Source organism: Macaca fascicularis, chromosome 8 (assembly GCF_037993035.2).
Source record: "Macaca fascicularis isolate 582-1 chromosome 8, T2T-MFA8v1.1".
Taxonomy (NCBI): Eukaryota; Metazoa; Chordata; class Mammalia; order Primates; family Cercopithecidae; genus Macaca; species Macaca fascicularis.
The window spans coordinates 37,755,125-37,771,159 of NC_088382.1; positions in this window are offsets into that span (position 1 = coordinate 37,755,125).

Below are 16,035 nucleotides of genomic sequence, written 5' to 3' on the forward strand. Positions count from 1 at the left end.
CAAGTCTTAACTCACTCCAGGTTTAACTCAAAAGTCCACAGTCCAGCATCTCCTGAGATAAGGCTAGTCCCTTGCCTGTAAACCTGTAATATCAAAAACAAGTTAGTTACTTCCAGGATACAATGGGAGTATAGGCATTGGGTAAATATTCCCATTCCAGAAGGGAGAAATCAGCCAAAAGCAAGGAGCTACAGACTCTGTGAAAATCTGAAATTTAGCAAGGCAGTCACTAAATCTTAAGGCTCAAAAATAATCTCCTTTGACCTGTTTCACATCCAGGGCACATTGGTACATAGGGTGGGCTCCAAGGACTTGGGAAGCTCTGCCTCTGTGGCTCTGCGGGGCCTAGATCCCATGACTGCTCTCAAGAGCTGACAATGAGTGCCTGTGGCTTTTCCAGGTGCTTAGTGCAAGCTGTCAGTGTATCTACCATTCTAGGATCTGGAGAATGGTAGCCCTCTTCTCACAGCTCCATTAGGCAGTACCCCAGTGGGGACTTTGTTTGGGTGCTCCAATGCCACATTTCCCCTCCACACTGCCCTAGTAGAGGTTCTCCTTGTGGGCTGTACCTCTACAGCAGGCTTCTGCGTGGACATCCAGGTTTTTTCGTACATCTTCTGAAATCTAGACAGAGGCTCCCAAGCTCAACTCTTGCATTTTGTGCACCTGCAAGCTTAACGCAACGTGGAAGCTGCCAATGCTTACAGCTTGCACCCTCTGAAGCAGTGACCCAAGCTGTACCTAGACCTCTTCTAGCCACAGCTAGAGCTAGAACAGCTAGGATGCAGGAGGCAGTGTCCTGAGGTTGTGCAGGGCAGTGAGACCCTGGGTCTTGCCCAGGAAACCATGCTGTCCTCCTAAGCCTCTGGGCCTGTGATGAGAAGGGCTACTGGGAGAGTCTCTGAAAATGCCTTTGAGGTTTTTCCCCATTGTCTTGGGTATCAGCACTTGCCTTCCTTTTAGTTATACACATTTTTGCAGGCAGCTTGAATTTTCCCCTGAAAATGGGCTTTTCTTTTCCAGCACATGGCCAGGCTGCAAATTTTCCAAGCTTTTATTCTCTGCTTTCCTGTTAAATGTAAGTTTCAGTTGCAGGTCATTTCTTTGCTCACACATATGAGCACAGGTTGTTACAAGCAGCCAGGACAAATCTTGAATGTTCTGCTGCTTAAATGTTTCCTCTGCCAGATACCCTAAATCATCTCTCTCAAGTTCAAAGTTCCACAGATCCCTAGGGCAGGGGTACAGTACAACCAAGCTCTTTGCGAGGGTGTAACAAAAATGACCTTTGTTCCAGTTCCCAATAAGTTCCTCATCTCCACCTGAGATTTTATCATCCTGAACTACACTGTGCATATCATTATCAGAAGTTTGTTCACAAACATTTCACCAGTCTCTAGGAAGTACCAAACTTTCCTTCATCTTCCCATTTTCTTCTAAGCCCTCCAAACTCTTCCAACTTCTGCCTGTTCCAAAGCTGCTTCCACATTTTCAGGTATCTTTATAGCAATACTTGACTCCTCAGTATCAATTTTCTGTGTGAGTCCATTATCACATTGCTATAAAGAAATATCTGAGACTGGATAACTTATAATTGGCTCATTGTTCCATAGGCTCTACAGGGAGCATGTTGCTGGCATCTGCCTGGCTTCTGGGGAGGCGTCAGGAAACTCAATCATGGTGGAAGGTGAAGGGGAAGCAGGCATGCCTTACACAGCTGGAGCAGGAGTTGGAGTGGAGGGGAGGTGCTGCACACTTTTAAACAACCAGATCTCATGAGCACTCACTCACTATCACTAAAATATGACCAAGGGGTAAATCTGCCCCAATGATCCAATCACCTCCCACCAGGCCTCTTCTCCAACACTGGGGATTACAATTTGACATGAGATTTGGGTGGTGACACAGATCTAAACTCTATCAATAACCTTGGAATTGGCACAGATAAACAAATATGCCTTTTTTTTTTTGATGGAGTTTTACTCTTGTCACCCAGGCTGGAGTGCAGTGGCGCAATCTCGGCTCACTGCAACCTCAGCCTCCCACGTTCAAGCAATTCTCCTGCCTCAGCCTCCCAAGTAGCTGGGATTAGAGGTGCCTGCCACCATGCCTGGCTAATTTTTGTATTTTTAGTAGAGACGGGTTTCACCATGTTGGCCAGGCTGATCTTGAACTCTGGACTTCGTGTGATCCAGTCACCTTGGCCTCCCAAAGTGCTGGGATTACAGGCATGATCCACTGCGCCCAGCCACAAATATGTCTTTTAGAAAGAAGGATGAGAGATGTATAATACTAGAGGTCAGGACACCTCATATATTACAACCACTAAACACAGTATCACTTGAGCTAAATCTCTTGACCTCTCTAGCTGGTATTCCTACAAAAGAATAATTTTCTTTTTTGTCTAATCATTCCCATTCCCATCTTTACATTTAGTGGTAGGTCCCCAACCCCAATACACACAAGGAATGGTTCTCAATTAATGCTTGTTATGAAATGAATACAGTTATAAAACATGGGGTATACACTGAGTGGCCTCTAAATGCTTTTCCAGAGCTAGTGTTCAATGATTCTAAGAGAATTTGGCATGCCCTTGTGTTCCTCTGTTATCTCTGAGTCTCTTGATTTCTTACATAGACAGGGTGTTTGTGAGGAGAGCAAGCCCAGAAGCAAGGAGCAGAATGATAATTCATGATTAACAGGAACGCCACCTGCCCAAAGTTGTCCTTCCTGAGAAAGGTCAGCTGTTGCTATGAGTAAATATACTTCTCTGGCAGGGTGAAAATACTAGACTGTACTTTCTCTCTTTCCTCCGTATATTTTCCTTTTGTACTGTTGCCTCTGCAAATGTTGATTTCTTGTGAAAACATGAAAGGTCAGAAGTGAGCATGTTAAGGAGAAGTGGATGCATTTCTTTTTCATTTGTATTTATATAGCTAAGGAAGATTGAGCTAGAATAGAAGTTGATCCATGTTATTGAACTGTGGGGCTGACACTTTGAGCACTGAAGCTGCTGTCTTCTTGGATAAGACTATTACAAGAGAGGGAAGAGACAGCAAATCTTTTTCAGAATAATGATTTAGAGGCAGTAGAAGAAAATGAGTGAACATTAGGAGGTCCAGTGGTACATTAACTGGTCAGTCACACTTAGGCAAACAAAATTCAGCTCCCTAAAAGCTCCTGCCTAGAGAGGTAAATAGAAAGAGAAGAAAAAATGAGAGTTATACACAGGAGGCAGCCCAGTAAGAACTGTTTCGGCCATAGGAAACATTCGGGATCAGTTCGAACAAGACAAAGTCAGCTACACAGTTGAACAGGCGCGTTAGTAGAAATGTGTAAAGGAAAATATACTGAACTCATATGAAGCCATTTCTCTATGGGGTTAAGGATTAGTGGCTAGGCTGATGCACAGATTTATAGATGTTGGAGTAGCTGAGGTGATGATAGCTCTTTTATGATGCTTGCCAATCTTTATTGTTTACCTTTTGAAGATATTTAGCTTGCTTTATTTCTGTTTTCTTTGGCTAAAGTAAACACAACAGTGGTTGCTAAGAACTCACTGACGTATACATACACCAAGGCTATGTTGATGACTTCTTTTAGTTACTCCAGGAAGCCCCTACCCACACTTATCAGTTGAGATATGTTGGTACAAAGTAAATTAATTTACAACAGTTGTCGCTAATTTTTTTTTTCTCAGAGCACAAGAATATAAACTGCACATACGTATACATACAGACATACATATAGTTATCCACTTTTATTTTCACTATGATTTTAAAATAGCAAGCAGTGTTACTAGTTTTATAATTTTTATAGAACATTTTAATACAAAAGAGGAAGGATATACTCTCAGAATAAATGGCAGCTATCTATTGAACAAATTTTAATTATGAAAAATTCATTAAATTGACCTCGTTTTCTCATGCCACACACATTTGAAAAATTAATTATGGATTGGCATCAATCCTTGGTTGGCATTTGTGATATTATGACCTGTGGCACAAGTACTTGGACCAGAGTAAATTTACCCTCTCTCTTCTCTGCTTCTTTCTATGTTTCATTTTTTAATTTCATTCTCTCTGCTCCTCTTCTTCCATTTTTCCTCCTTTGTGTCTCCCATGACTTGGGATCCAAGAGACACAATTCATGTGTTCTCACGTCAAGGTTGCTGACAGCTATATTAGAAGCTTTTCCTGAGTTGTTAAAATATGTGCTATCTAGACGAGATCAGGTGAGTTCAGGTATTTTCAGCGAAATAACTTAGAAACAGAAAGTCAAAAGCCACGTGTTCTCACTTATAAGTGGGAGCTAAATAATGTGTATACATGGACACAGAGTGTGGAAAAATAGACGTTGGAGACTCTGAAGAATGGGACGGTGGTGGGGATGAGGGATGAGAAATTACCTAGTTGGTGCAATATACATTATTCAGGAGATGCTTACACTAACAGCTCAAACTTCACCGCTGCACAATACATCCATGGGACAAAACAGCACTTGTAACCCCTAAATTTATACAAAGAAAAAATAAACCTAAAAAATAAATTAGAAAATATGTCCTATCTAGGTCGCTATTCAGTTAAACAATGAAACAAGCTTTCAGTCCTAGGCTAGGAATGACTAAGAGAAAACTCATTTGGGGTAGAGGGTGAGAAATGCTCAGTGCTGAGGATAGGACTGAAGAGCTAAGTGTAAAGCTGGGGTGAGGGCGTGGGACATTTTGGAAAGTCAGCTATCTAGAAAACAGAACCGACACCAAAGTCCAGGCAAGATAGTATTAAAGGCAGACAAGAATCATAGAGCAGGTGTGGACACTAGGGCTGCAGTGAAAACAGTTGGGAGTGTCATACAAGAATAGTGATTGTTTGTAATTATTTGCACCTGTTATTTTTGAATGCTCCAGGTTTCAGATATTGTTGATTATTACTCTCTCATTTTTGGCAGTGACTTTTTGGTATCATAGATACCATGAAACAAACTGTATCGATTGGAATGGAAACATCAAAATATACATTCTCCTATGTGTCCAATTAGTGCATAATACTTTTTACTTCTTGAATGAAATATACCTTAAGAAAATATTATTTTATGTTTTGAATGAGAAATTTGCTTGTGAAGAAATTATAAAGGAGTTTTTGCATAAATGTTTGTTCATACTCATCACTCACTGCCTTCAAAATCACATTAAAAGGAAATGAGCCCCAAAACGTTGGCTGTATTTTTATTTTAATTGAGTTTAGTAACCTTTTATAATTTACAAAAATTCTGAGCAGCCTGAGAGTCTTCTTAAGTTAATTCTCTTCAAACAGTGATTATTTTCCACTGCCTTTGGAATGTTCCATGTGGTTATCAAGTGAACACAGTAACATCTGACTGTCTCAATCAGTTAAACCAGTCTACTCAGCACTCCTTCCTCATTTCCCCATTTCAATAAATACTATTCCTATTCTGTTAGTCAGTCATAGGTAAAAGTTTATGCTTCACTTGGACTCTTCACACCCCTTCACACCTGACCTGCAATATTTGTTGCTGTGTGTGCTTGATTCCGTTATTTTGTACCATTATTAAAATTACCTTCCCTCTCAGCACATCCACTTTGACTCTAACTTAGGGCATGATTCCCTCTTGTCTGCATTTTTAACAATACTAGTTTTATGTGTTGCTTTTTCTTCAGTCAACTGTTATATTAATCTTTCTGGAGTTCAATTTTAAACGTATTATTGCAACTTCAGTGTCTCCTTTTTGCCTATGAGACAAGACTCGAACTTATCAGCCTAATGCTTAATATCTTCATGATTGATTTTATCTTCTCATTCCAATCTTACTTTGACTAGAGGATTCTTATCACAATAGAAAAATGCTTTTATTTTTCATCTTACAAAAAAAAAAACCCTGCAAAAGAGGAAAATCGTGTGTGGATCAGCTGATCTCTCTACCTCTATGCTTGTCTCTTTCTACCTGTTCTCAACAGAGTAGATAGGCTGATCATTTAAAAATACAAATCTAATCAGTCTCCTCTTCTTGTCCCACCCCTCCAATGGCTTCCTTCTTTTTTCTTTTCTTTTTTTTTTTTTTTTTTTTTTTTTTTGAGATGAAGTCTTGCTCTGTTGCACAGGATGGAGTGCAATGGCGCAATCTCGGCTCAATGCAACCTCTGCCTCCCAGGTTCAAGCAATCCTCATGCCTCAGCCTCCTGAGTAGCTGAGACTACAGACATACACTACCACATCCAGCTAATTTTGTATTTTTTGTAGTGACAGGGTTTTGCCGTGTTGACCAGGCTGGTCTTGAACTCCTGACCTCAAGTGGTTGGTCCATCTCAGCCTCCCAGAGTGCTGGGATTACAGGCATGAGCCACCGCACCCAGCCCCTCCAATGGCTTCCTAATGGTCTCAGAGTAAAAGTCCCTCTCTTCCACAAGGTCCTCCATGAACTGGCCTCTGGTTACCTTGCTGCACTCATTTACTGTCCGGTCTTATTACCCTCCTATTCCAGGCTTGCTTCCACTTTTGGGCTTCTGCATTGGCTTTTTTTTTTTTCCTTTTTTTTATTCAGATTAGGATGATTTTCACTCACACATCTATTAATATATGAATAGCTCAGGTTTTGATTCGAAAGTCACCTTCCTAGTCAACTTTTCTCCCAACATTTTGTTTCTGTTTTTTTTTGTTGTTGTTTCTATTTTTTTTTTTTTTATAATCTTCTCCTATAATATGTATTTCAAACTGTAGATCTTGTGTAGTGTCTGGCAACTCAGTAGACTCAGGACAAGAGTTTTTGTCTGTGGTGTCCACTTCTATACCCTAGAACCTAGAATAGAGTCTAGCACATTGTGAATATTCAATAACTAACTGTCAAATAAATAAATATACTTTCTACCAGGCATGGTGGCTCATGCCTGTAATCCCAGCACTTTGGGAGGCCCAGGTGGGTGGATCACTTGAGGGCAGGAGTTTGAGACCAACCTGGTCTCAAACTTGGCAAAACCCCTTATCTACTAAAAATACAAAAGTTAGCAGCGTGTGGTGGTGGTTGCCTGTAATCCTAACTACTGGGAGGCTGATGCATGAGAATTGCTTGAGCTCGGAGGCAGAGATGGCAGTGAGCTGAGATCCTGTCACTGCCCTCCAGCGTGGGTAACAGAGCAAGACTCTCTCTCAAAAAAAAAAAAAGGCCGGGCGCGGTGGCTCAAGCCTGTAATCCCAGCACTTTGGGAGGCCGAGACGGGCGGATCACTAGGTCAGGAGATCGAGACCATCCTGGCCTAAACCCGGGAGGCGGAGCTTGCAGTGAGCTGAGATCCGGCCACTGCACTCCAGCCTGGGAGACAGAGCGAGACTCCGTCTCAAAAAAAAAAAAAAAAAAAAAAAAAAAAAAAAAAGAAATAAAAAATAAATGTACTTTCTACTCTTTACCCTTTGCTCCAGAAAAAGATAGACATGCTGTTCCCAGATACACATTGCACCTTTTTCTTTCCCTTCCTTAGTTTGGCAGCTTTTTTCTTTGCCAGGAACATCTTTCATCTTTTTCCTAAATCTCTGCAAAGCCAAAGCTCTTGCACCCTTCCCATCTCTTCAAAAAAAGTTACATTTTCTGTTGTAGTTTTCCAATGCCTTTTCAACCACAGGTGTTCTTGGCTTTATTCTGATTCCTGTCAGAGATTCACCACAGCTGGAAGTCATCTCTCTCCTCTCTGAACACTCTGCATTCCAGCAAAGTGCCCATTCTCCACCAGCAATGAGTCCTCTCTTATTATCCCACCCTGAGTACTGCATGTAAAGTGGATGATATTTTTAGTCCTGATGCATGTTAGGTTTGGCTCTTTTATAGTATTATATAACTTGTATGTATTTCTCCCTAATTTTTTCATTATTATTTTCATTTCTTTCATTTCTTTCATTTTTTGGCAACCTAAACCTACAGAGAACTCCTCAAGAAGATTTGTGTATTTCCATTACTTTAGTTGCCCCACACCTCATTATGAAATTAAACTACTTAAGTTGTGTGGCCTAAAGAGATAAAGGGGGTAGTTAAGGCCATGACATTCCCATAGCCTTTTCACATCCACGGCCCCACCCCACCTCGATTTCTACCACAGCTATCTAATATACTTGGATTACGCACATGTGTATGCATGCACACACATACAGATAGACAACTTTTCTTTGGCAAAATTATTGTTCCTAAAGACATTTTAAAAAACTGAATACATGACTTAAATTAGTTCCCAAATTTTCAGTTTCCAGTTTTCTTTTGAACTAAATTCCAGAGCCCATCTATGATTCTTTTTTCAACTTGATGAGTTCCAAGTTATAATCATTGTCTAGGTTTCAGTTCTTCCAAATAAAATTATAGGTAACAGAGCTGCAAAGATGCTTTTTGAATTTCCTGTCCAGCATCATCTTTTCACAGATGATAAAAATAGGTCCTAAGAAGGACTGATTTGTTCACATTCACACAGCAGAAAATTCAAAAAATCAAAAATCATGTATAAGTTTCAAGAAAAATGCACATTCTGTACTCCATTTTGCCAAACTTGTCAGTATTCTCTTTTACCTAAAGTTTTAGTCTGAAATATATATTCCTCAGTCCATTGAGAAGTAGAACTTGCCTCAGTTTCAATGAAGGATTTACCAATATGCTGCTTTTAACAGGTTAAGGTTCCTAGCAGCTAGTTTCATAGCAGAAGATTTCTATTTGTGTTTGATTTAGCCAAGATACTGGTTTTAAAGTCTGTATTACAGTGATATAGTGGTAAAGAGATAATAAGAAAGCAATGGAAAACAAAGTCTGTGAGGGTGAATTGTATAGGAGATGTGTGAGAGAAAATTAGTTACCTATCAAGCCCAGGAGAATTAAAATGATTTAGAATGGTCAGTAGGGTTTGAAAGAAAGATCATGGACTTTAGAAACATCCATGTGACTTAACTTCCTTCTCTGTCATGTACAGTATGTGACCTTGGACAAGCTACTTAATAATTCTCAGCTTTGGTTTCTCATGAAACATTAAAATGGCAACAAAGATAGTTGTATAGATTAAATTAGATAAATTATGTAAGGGACACTACTTCAGAGTACTCTCTTAATAAATGGTACATATTGGTAATTGAGTAACACAACTAGACTAATAATATAACATTAACAGAGAACATATTCCATTATTAATATGACTTCTAATGTCAGACACACAGACCAAATAATCTTACCTGGCTCTGCTATACATGGTTGCATCAGTTGTATCTTTATGATGAAACTCTAATGGCCCTGAGACTTCCCACACTGGTATATCTGCCTCTGCCAGTCTTAATGAGCAGATGCTAGCACATAGCATAGACCACATTTTTGTTTCCCTATCTTTAAGTTGAAATATATGTGGCATCTATCATGTAATATTCCTTGCTTGCAACCTTGTAAGGCTCTTCTGAGGATGCATGACTGTGTTTTATTTTATTTGTTTAGTTTAGGCAGAAGGAACAAAGAAGACAAGTCTACCTATGCCATCAGTTTTTCTGAGCCAAAATCAAATGCCTCAGCAAGATTTATGTGATTCATATGCAGATTCCTAAAAGGACGGGGGAAATGCTGACCTCCTGTTCCACTCAATGGAATCTCCCTGGACTCTGGAATAGGGAGTTTAAAATATTAATGCCTTGAATAATAAATTAGAGTACATAGTAAATGAGGTATGAGCACAACAATTTTAATTAGTTTTAGGCACATTTTAATGATTGTTTGGCCATTAACTTCAGTAAACATAAAAATGCACGAGAAAAAGATGTATGAGCTCCTTATTACTTAGCTTTGTTTTAACTGAAGCCTTTGCAAAGATGTATATCATTTTAATTTTGGTTCCAGAGGCTTTTATGTAAATTAATTGCATTGGAGAATTGGCAAGAACATTTTATTCAATTTGGAACAGCAGTGATTATAAGCTTCACATTAATATAACAACAATTTAACAATGGCTGATAGATGGGCCACAGCCATGCAATTATCAAAAGTGAGACACTCTCTTGATCTCTAATTAGGTCTATAAGCAAATAGAGTTTTGCCGGCACTAATTGCCATATTAAAGCTGGCAGTGAGGTAGCAAGTGCTCTCACATTAACGTAGTCAGCACAGGGTGCTGTTTATCCAAAGATTTTTCCATTTTCTGATTTAATCAGATATGTAATTCAATTATGTATGTTGTGGAAATAGATGTTTAAGTGAATTGGAAAGCATTCTCGCCCTTGATCTACACAACCATGCATCTTGTTAACCGCAGACATCGGTGTTTTAAGTCTAAAACGTAAGTGTCAGGCTACACTTTTTTTTTCCCCACTGTCCTTACTGCCTGTTCAGACGTCTGTCCTATCATACCTCTGACTCAGTACCTAGGATGTCTGGTGTTATGTGCCAGACAGATGTGTGCATGGAAGAAGATGTACAATGCCTTGATTTGTTGCTCCATTTTAGCAGGGATTAAAAAGCACTCAAAAGGGATTTGGAAGGCATTTGAGCACCAGGCTACATATTGTGGGACCAATTTTAAAGAACCCAGAAAATCCCTTTATTCCTTTCAGTCTTTGCCTAAAAGCTTGGCCCATTATGCAACAAAGGCTATTTGTTTTATTTTCTATGTCAGCTTATTCCAATGTGTACATCAATAACATTTAAAAGAAAGAGAGAGATTTTCATATAGGGATCTGAGTGAGTTTAAACTAAATCTGGAAAAGGCAATTTTCTAGGGAAGAGCCTATAAGAAAAAGTCAACCCAGGGAGATTGCTAAGAAAGTAGATTTTAAGTGTTGTCACCACAGAAAAATAAGTATGTAAGGGAATGCATATGTTAATTATCTCAATTTAGCCATTTCATGCTGTATTACATAAATAAAAACATCATGTTTTACAACATAAATATATACAACTTTTGTTTGTCAATTTTAAATAAAGACCATATAATGGTGGTTTTCTAATAGGAAACCGACTTTTTAAAAATATATGGCCAGGCCGGGCGCGGTGGCTCAAGCCTGTAATCCCAGCACTTTGGGAGGCCGAGACGGGCGGATCACGAGGTCAGGAGATCGAGACCATCCTGGCTAACACGGTGAAACCCCGTCTCTACTAAAAAAATACAAAAAACTAGCCGGGCACGGTGGCGGGCGCCTGTAGTCCCAGCTACTCGGGAGGCTGAGGCAGGAGAATGGCGTGAACCCGGGAGGCGGAGCTTGCAGTGAGCTGAGATCCGGCCACTGCACTCCAGCCTGGGCGGCAGAGCGAGACTCCGTCTCAAAAAAAAAAAAATAAAAATAAAAATAAAAATAAAAATAAAAATAAAAATATATGGCCTTAATGGAAAAGAACAAATTCTCCTACCCCCATCCAAAATAGCAATTGAGAGACATAGGTGTCTTTGGTAAATAACTTCATAGAATCCTATTGAGGAATAATTCAAAATCTTCTATCAGGACTTTTATATCCATGGTAGTGTCCATGAAGAGAAATAAGCCACAAAGACCCCATAGGGCAAAATTTGAAAGCAGAAGACAAATATTTGTGCAAGAGTATGTGAAATATTCAAACCATTCTGTAGAGAGACGTCTTAAAACATATGAGACAGAAAGACATATATTCTTTTCACTTTTATTGGTTTGTGCTTCACTCTCACTGATAATTACTATTTATTACAGGAAATTGTGCATGTTTGTATTTGTGTGTATTTGCATTTGATTTAACAGTTAGTCACTAGAAAATTAAGAGTATGAATTTGTGTGACTGAAACTCACACAGAGAGAGAGATCTCAAAGAAGGCTCACACTCAGCATTTCTGGGTCATGCCTAGAATAGCTGTGCTGTTTAAGAGGGCAAAGTCCTCCTCTGAGCTATGCTTGAGGCTTGAGGTATCAATGACCAGCTGTGACAAAGCTGACACAGCCTTATTTCCGCCTGTTCGCTACCTTGACTTACTGGCCCAGGCCTATGGAACCCACTGCTACCCTCCAGATAGTGGATAGTGTTCCCAGAAGACAGGCATCAATTTACACAGTACAGATTAGAAGAATGAAATGATCTCAGAAAGAGAAAGGAACCCTGATAATATGGTTTGGCTCCGTGTACCCACCCAAATCTCATCTTGTAGTTCCTATAGTTCCCATATGTTGTGGAAGGGACCCAGTGGGAGATAACGGAATCATGGGGGGCAGGTATTTCCCCTGCTATTCTCATGATAGTGAATAAGTCTCACGAGATCTGATGGTTTTAAAAACGGGAATTTCCCTGCACAAGCTCTCTCTCTTTGCCTGCTGCCATCCATGTAAGATGTGACTTGCTCCTCCTTGCCTTCTGCCATGATTGTAATTTCCCCAGCCATGTGGAACTGTAAGTATATTAAACCTCTTTCTTTTGTAAATTGCCTAGTCTTGCATATGTCTTTATCAGCAGTGTGAAAATGGAATAGTTCAAACCCTAAGGTGAGGGAATGAGGTTAAGAAAATGAGTGTCCACAGAAGAACATCCCATCAAGGGATCAGCTTCTTAGTTGCTTTTCCAGAATTATGGATAAAGAATAGCAGGCACACAGTTTGAATTTTTCTCCTTGGTTGCAGTTCACCCAAATTATCCCAGTCCTTGGGTGAAATCATTAATACCCACATATCCTTGTAGAATTGTGTTGTGGGGAATCAAATTATAGTAACAGTAAAGGAAACTATGGCCTGTCCTAAAACCTGAGGTCTGGCCCTCATGAAAACATGTCATCCTGTTGAGGGCCTGTTTCCAGAGAACCTCCCAGATGCTAACTGGCAGAAGAGAGATCAGCTAGCCACGCAGCTGAGAGAGGCAGGAGGGCAGCTTCTTGCAGAATCATTCTGGAGGGTCTGCTGGAGTCTGGTCACCCTTGCAGGTAGTTGGGGAGAAGTGGGATGCTATGCTTCTCTCCAGGTTACATTATTTCAGGACTTAAAAATAAACTTTCGACGTGTGTGTGTGTGTGTGTGTGTGTGTGTGTGTGTGTGTGTGTGTAGTGGAAAGGGCACCTAATTTGGGGTAGGCATCGTTCCAAGTGTTATGTTTTCTGGCAGGTCCAAATTGGATCCCTTTTTGCAGAGTATTATTATTTTCTCATGGTGGATATGTGTGATTAGGAAAAGACCACTACTTATAGCTTGGTCACAATTCAGGCAATTTGGTCTTTACAGTAAGTAAGAAAGCACTCCCTTTGTATTTTCATAAAAATTTAAAAATTATTAACTTCTTTTTTGACTTCTTATTACATGCCAGAATCTTTGTCAAATATCCATATGTGTCTGGATGTGTGTGTATATGTAATAATTAATTTAATTCTTACACTATCACTAAAATGTTAGTATTATTATCTCTGTAAATAAAGAAACTGAGGTGAAAGGAGGGTAAATTGCTATTCAAAAACTCAGGGCTGGCTGATCCCCCAAACCATGCTTCTTTTTTTTCCAGCAGGTTGCTTCCCTGTTGTATATCTGGTGTAGCTTGAGGCATATTATATCATTAAGAAGACTATGCTTGCAATCATTTATAAATGCCAATATCTTATCCTCCTGCTACCAACAGGGTTGTTCTTACCCACAGGTAAACAGAGCCATACAGGTGTGACCCATGGGTCACTAAAATGCTTGTTCTTCCCTCAAACCTACCAGTAAGTCTAAAAATCTAACACTTTAAAAGTCTAACATTCTAACATGATGTCTTAGCAAGGTATCAGTATGGATTACTGGAAATAGCACTGTCTCGCAAAGGTCAGAATAGCCAGATTCTTGGGCTTCAGGCTGCTCATTGATAAAAGAAAGTTTCTAGAATGAATAGTCTTCAAATTTCCCTCGTTAAAAAGTTCCATATGTGTTTGATGTTATTTGTATTAATATTTTGTGTCCTTTTGGAAAGATGACATATTAACCACAGATTACAAGGACTAATATCTGCATATTAATTTCTTACCATCACCTAACAAAGAGCAATCCCTTAAGCAAATGGTAGAGGGGTACATAATCACGGTGAGCTTATACTGTAGAAAAAGAGTGAAAGAGCAGTCAGTAGTTGTAGGAGAGTAGTTAAGACACCATAGTAGGCAACTCTGCCCTTCTTAGAGGATGTATGATATCTGTGGGTGTCAAGAAGATGAAATACAAAGCAGCAGAACAATATGTGCCTGAGTGACAGTCTCCACGCATAGGAAAGAGAGGTGGGCAGTACGGGTTGCCTTATTTAGAAACCATACTTTGAAGTGGTCCTGACTAGGAATGATGCTCGGGAAGCCTAATAATGGAGAGTTTCAGCTCTGAGTCTTGATTCCAGTTTGTATTTAATTCTGCCTTGCTTGATGTCTGCTTTTTTATAAGTCCTTGACCTATGGGCCAGTACTAACTTGCATAGCCAGAAATTCCTGATGCTGAGAACCAGCCAGGAAGTCAAGAAGCCACTGAAAGTTGGACTCTTGGCTTCACGCCTCCTGCTCTAGTCTTGTGTTAGTACCTGAGAGTTCTAGCAAGGTCTCCATCCCCAAATCCTATTGCCAATTTACTTGGCAAGAGACATGCATCATTGGATTAAGGCTAAATGGTCATCTTTTTCATTTTAATGTTCTTGCCCTTAATTAATAGTTTAGTCTTTCAGGCCTTCATTTGTTACACTTAAATGAATTTTGTAATTAGCTTTGCATCTCAGGTTTGTTGCCCCATTTAAGTCTAGAAGAGCAGTCAATTAGTTCTATTTCCCCATTCTGTCTCACTTTTTTAGAACAATTTCCCGATGTCTAATTGCTTAAGTACAACTAATATAATCCAGCGAGATCATAAACCGGGCACTGCTTAGTGCCCATGAAGTACTTAGTGCCTCACTAAGTAAGCTGGCACTTGGTAAAAAGATTATTGAATTTATCAAGCATTTGGCCCAATACAGCTCCTAAGAAACGCATTTTGAGGATATGACAGTCCTAGTGAGTGAGTTAAAGACTCATTATTTGGGTTGCTACTGCCCTTGCATGAAAACTGTGATTCTTGTCAAGTCCATTAGCTGCTTTACAAAACAAGAGCTGTCATTTCATTAAGCTGCCTTACACATATCAACAGCTCCAGGGTGAATTCTGGTCACTTCTTGTCTATGTCACAATTCTTTCTGAAAGCTGACTTCCCCCAGTGTGTGCCGGCAGCCTACAAGTCTTCAATGTATAAGGAGATTCCATGAATCTAACAGAAGAAGAAGCAACTGGTTTAAAAATCATAGAAAGGCCAGGGGAGGCAGATCACCTGAGGTCAGGAGTTCGAGACCAACCTGGACAACATGGTGAAACCCTGTCTCTACTAAAAATACAAAAATGAGCTGGGTGTGGTGGCGCATGCCTGTAGTCCCAGCTACTTGGGAGGCTGAGGCAGGAGAATCGCTTGAACCCAGGAGGCGGAGGTTGTAGTAAGCCGAGATCATGTCACTGCATTCCAGCCTGGGTGACAGAGCAAGACTCCATCTCAAAACAAACAAACAAACAAAATCATAGAAAGTTTAATTTAAAAAATTTTGCCTTCTTAGTCAAGTATCAATTAGTAAAGAACGAAAAAATATTGAAATTAGAGCATTAGGTGATAAACTCAGTCCACTTTTTAGTTAAGAGTAGAGCAGGCAGTGGATTTCAGAAATCTACTTTGCAATCCAGTGTTCTTTCTGAGAAATCACACACTGTCCCTCGGATGGCCTTCATGTACTAATTTCTTTAGATCTTCATTTACTTAATAAATATATACCGAGTCCTTCTTTTATGCCAGATATTATTTCAGAGCTGGAGTTATGTCAGTGAACAAGACTGAGTTCCTGCCTTCATGGAACGTAAGTTCTAGCCAGATAGATGAATCAATATAACGTATGATATCACATGATGTTAAGTAAAATAAACCAGGGTAGTGGGGATAGAGTATAATGAAGCGCCCTTTAAGATAAGGGATTAGAAAAGGCCTCTTTGAGGCTGCCTTGTGAGAGCAGTGCTTTGGCTGAACTGAGGGTAAACAACAAGCCACACAGAGAGGAAAATTG